Source organism: Ischnura elegans, chromosome 5 (genome assembly GCF_921293095.1).
Source record: "Ischnura elegans chromosome 5, ioIscEleg1.1, whole genome shotgun sequence".
NCBI lineage: Eukaryota > Metazoa > Arthropoda > Insecta > Odonata > Coenagrionidae > Ischnura > Ischnura elegans.
The window spans coordinates 55,094,542-55,099,767 of record NC_060250.1 but is presented as its reverse complement, the minus strand read 5'-3'; the positions used below and the strand labels follow the sequence as shown (position 1 = coordinate 55,099,767).

At 37.9% G+C, this 5,226-nt stretch overlaps 1 non-coding gene across 1 annotated transcript; it reads left to right on the top strand.

Moving 5' to 3' along the window:
• Nucleotides 1-3,761: 3,761 nt before the first annotated feature.
• Nucleotides 3,762-3,833, top strand: Trnad-guc. The gene has a single exon. It is a non-coding gene; the product is annotated as a tRNA-Asp (tRNA).
• Nucleotides 3,834-5,226: the final 1,393 nt, after the last annotated feature.

Genomic DNA, 5,226 nt, shown 5'->3' with positions numbered 1-5,226 from the left:
GAGAAAGGTGACTCTGACGGAACGAAAAAAAATGTGGGGAAGATGTGAAAAAAATAAGAAATAAATATGAATAAAGAGGCGAAGAGATTTTCTTTCATTAACTCTTCATGTGTCGCCTGCCTTTTCAATTATTTTTATCACCGAAAGAGAGCGGTGCCGATATTTCAAATGTTTTTTTTTAATCCTAGAACGAGCAAATTTGATAATCCATGGAGCGGTGATCTCGTCCAGTGTCCGGGATGGTGGGATTGATAACCAGCGCCGATGTGACACGCATAGACATTTGACCTTTACGCCCTCGCTCTTAAGTTAACGCCCATCCAGTATTAAGGGCGAGTTAAGCTAAGAATGTATAAGACCGGAGAGAAAATTTAGGCAGAACTTTCTTAACTAATTCGGAGAGGTTTTCTCAGAATATTTTTAAAATAACCAGCGATTACCGTCGCATTAATGCTGATAGGATCACGATAGGCAACTACATCAGAGCTGAGAGGTTCAATATATCACACTTTTCTCCTACTACAAGAGATAGCAACAATTCCGCAATTCAAGAACTTAATCATGACACTAGATAGGACGACTGATTTCATGGTTTAATTTGTCCATTTGTATACTTGGTTCTTTCTCCATTTGCTACCCTGTATTTCTTTTCTCAATCATATAACTTTTCATTAATGTTTTACCTTATTTTCTTCGCGATTGATCCTAATTTTTCATGGGTGGACTTAATACAATTATTATCCTTCCACAAATATTTACTTTTCACGTATGAGAATTAGCGCTACCATCTTGTGTTGAATGGAGTGATTCATCCTCATTGAGAGATTACTTTATACGCACTAAAGTGTAATGAGTTGTTTTCATGATTTTTTGGACAACCATGAATCGCGCTTGCAGTGTACTACACGCTGCATGCTGGTGGCCTGCCAAACACCGTGGAGGTGGGTCGCACGATGTTATGAGGAATACGTTTCGAGTGAGGTGGCCAGGACGAAGAGAAAGGGGGATTGTGAAATTAAATTAGCAATAGGGAAGAAGATTTCCTTTCGTGGACTTCCACGAGTCCATTCATCATCGACCATTCTCGCCGTTGAAAAATTGAGGAAAGGTTTTCTCTCTATCAGATAGTTTTTTTTTTCAGAAGAGTAACTTTGAGATGCTGGGCCTCGTTCGGTTTGTCTCCTGTCACATGGTATGTAAAATTTTCCTTGAGGCTGAAAAAATTCGCCGTCGACGTCGATTATTTCATTGGAAGTTATGCAAGGCCTCAAAGAGCGGAGGAGGGAAGGGATGTATGTAAAACCGAGACAAAGACGAAAAATGTTTGGAGGAGGATATTTAAATTCAAAGACTATTTGCAAGCCCTTTCCGCATATCAATATTTTTTTATCGCCGAAAAGGAGAACTTTCATATCCCTTTCCAACTTTTAATTTTGAGATAATTACTTTTGAGAAGCCGAGCCTGGATCGTTATGCCTCCGTTCTCATGAAATGTTGGATTCACAGCGGTGAATAATGCGCGTCACCGAGTTACATCATATTCCACAGAAGTTATCTCTCAAACATCTGTAATAGTAAATTTAATCAGGCTGAATATGCCAAACCGTTGGTCTTCTATTGGAATAAACAAGATTACAGAAAATCGAGTTAAGAGTTTTTCAACAGCCATGAATTTTCTCAAATTTGAGACCGAAAAAATCCAACGGTAACGAGAAATACAAAAATTTATCGTAAAATATTCTACGATAAAAACTAACTATGGGAAAAACTGAGATCTACTTCCGTAGTAATGCAATTTACGCGTCAGAGATTCAATTGATGAGCAGGCACTTTCATGCTCTGCGGCTGGAGATTTTTCTTTTTTTTTAGGGATCGCATTATCCTCGGTGATCGGGTCTCCAGGTGCCACTTTTCGTAGGAGAGGGATGCGATAAGAGAGGTGTCGATATTTTATCCCCTTGTGAGAACGGGCCTCCAGACGGCTCGGAAGATCCGAGCGATGGTGGGTGGGCGTGTTCGCTAAGGTGAAGCGTGAGCCAATTCAGAATGTTGCAGCGCGCTTGTTGAGGTGAAAAAGCTCTTAACCCTTTATAACCCAATGCTGCTCCTAAGCAACATCAAAAATAGCATCAAATAAGCAACATCAAAAAATTTCAGCTCTATCCAGGAGATATCTTAACTACCTATTATTTTGTAGAGTAAATTTTAATAACGAAATATTTAGCTTCCAGGATAACTATCATTGAGTGTCAAATTTTCAAAATTACAAAACGAAAAATCTTGAAATTTGATATTTCCCAGAATCAGCTCTGGGTTAGAAAGGGTGAAGGCCACTATGCACGGTGAATGATCATGCTGAACGATCACGTGATCATTCACAGGATCATGCGAGCAAAATAGAACATGTTCTATAATTTTCACAGAATGATCATTTTCACGACGGTTCATTCGCAAATTTTTCCTTCATACACGGCGAATGAGTTCATTCGCATGATCATTCATCAAGACCATTCGCATGATCATTCACCCTTTATAGCGGCCTTTAGAGAGGGTAGATTTCAAACTCGAACGTTCGAAAATTAAAAGAACTCTCAGTTATAACTGTCTTCGACTAAACGAGGATACGATGTGACATCGAAATGGGTACATGGGCGTACTCAGCGGGGGGCACGAAGCAAAGATCGCAATCAAAAGTCTTTACGGAAAATCAGGAGTGAATTGACAAAAAAGTTTTAAACAAATTTTCTTTAAAGCCACAAAAAATTATATTAGTATAAGACATGTAACTAAATTAATTTTTTTTCAAGCAAACAATTAAAAAAATAGAGTGCTGTAATAATTTTATTAAAATGTTGGTTATATTCACCTTTTTCCATGCTAAAATGTTACAACTTGAACGACCATGGCTTTTCCCCTGATCCTGGGCACGCCCTTCAATGGGTATCAGATGTCGACTGGTATAGTCTGGGGAAGATTAAGATAACGAACTTTAACCTATGACTATCACGTAACACAGAACCCACAAGAAATATCGAGGCAGTATAAAGAAATACCAGCATACCCGTTTAATCAATTACAGCTAATATTAAAAATATGATGGGGAATTTTTCCTTACTAAAAGACAAACTTTAAACAACACTGTGAAATATTTCGAAGGATCAACGTGTTATCAACCTTGTTAACAAGAATTGTATGAAAATGATACTTATTTTTTAGCTCAAATCATTAGCACGAACGTTTCATGTTATTTCAATGATGAATGCTCAATATTTATAGGGAAAATTGGGGAATTTATAATAGAACTACGTGTTAATATACATTTCTCTATACCGAGGGGCAATTGACAAACTAATATAACAGCTTAAAATGGGGCAGATTATAATGCTGGATTTTAAATTAATGGACGGAATTAAGTTGACCTCCATACGATCAGATTATCCCACCCTAAAAATTCAAAAAAGTCTCTCGTACTTGAAATTGGAAAAGGATTATATTGTTCAGCACATAGGGATAGCTAAATCACCCAAGAAATTAGTCATAGGAAAAAACAGGGGAAAGAGCAAAGTGTTTTGGATTCACAATCGCAGTTACTCATGCCAATAATAGACAAAATATAGGCACGTGATTCTTGTCAGTACAGTCACTTACATCAATATATCAACACCACATTGTGTGACCGAACTTGATAAAATGCGTTGAAAAAAATTGTCGGCAAAAAGGCTTGTAATTTTAGACTGTATTTTAACCACTTCCTCTACCAGTCCTCGGTAGTATGGTGGTCAGTATCCCCGCCTGTCACGCGGGAGACCGGGGTTCGATTCCCCGCCGGGGAGAATATATTTGAAGAGTGGATATTTAAAATGCTCAAGCATGCATTTCTAAAACATTTGTGAATTTATGGTATAAGTTTGCAAATATAACTAAAACGGATAAAATAGGAAATCTAAATAGTATAAATGAGAGATAGTAAAAAAGCAAGGTCGATGTCCGGCAAAAAATTTGTACAGAATACATTTTTTCCAGTTAGACAGTTTAATACAAAAACACACAAGGAAATGGCAATATTTAATTACTGCATATCATCCATATATCGTTTGGAATTCAAATTTCATCGTCGTACATCAAAAATATGTTTTCTGAAAGGACGCCTTGAATTCATTCGTAAATTACTTGAATAACTTTCTTATGCTATTATTATCAGCTGTACCAACGCTTGTATTGACACATGAAAGAGCGATTAAGAATTCATAACATTTTGTTCTTTCTTGCCACTATGTTCATCTACTACATTCATGCCACTACATTCATGTTGATGTGATTCTTTCATTTTTTCCATAACACTGCGCTGAATTTAAGCAAGATAATCCAACGGGAATTACAAGAGGGAGTTTTTTCAGCATGCGTAACGTATAAGTTAACACAACTAAAAGAAATAATTTAATAAATGTTATATCATATTTAAACATTTTTACTGAAAAGTTCGCTATTAATTTAAACAACTCACTGGAAAAGAAAACACAATAAGATGAAGCAAAAGATAACTACGTAAGTCCGCAGGAATCCTCGTTAGGAAGAGAAAATGTTCGAGGTTATGCGCCCGAGCGCGCGGCACATATGCGGAGATCGCAGGTGATCGGTTGCCGGCCAGAGCCGGGGGCGGGGCCGGGAAATCTCACGTGGCGGGAGCCGGCGATGCATCACTCAACAAGATTACACCCTTCCCACACTCCTTCTTCAAGTTGGCAGCAGCTGAACACCTCCACCCCCCATTCTTAAGAAGAACTGCTGCCGGCATTCATAATTTCTACCTCATATGCGCAACTAAAGCCGTTTCCTTTCCGCCCGAATAACGGTCCACCTCGTGTGTAACAAGATCATGACCTCCGAACATTATAGGGAGACTCCTATGTAAGCTTTCGCGGTGAGTTGAAGATTCAAAGGAGAGATTTTCGGGGTACGCACAGCGTGTTTTATACATCTTGTTATCAGTAAGTCACATCTTAAAGCACTTCCATTGCAGTTGGTGTAGCTTCAAAAGAAGGAAATTTAAATGAGAGATATTATGTTAAGAAAATTCTAGGATTGGGGTAAGTCTCAAGTACTCAGAGAGTTTTGATTTTAAGTTCTTGGCATACATATCATGATGAATGTGTACTTTAATGAATGTCTAAAATGTTTGAAAAGAGATTTCTATCGATTGGCTCCGCAGATGAAGTTAAAGGTGAT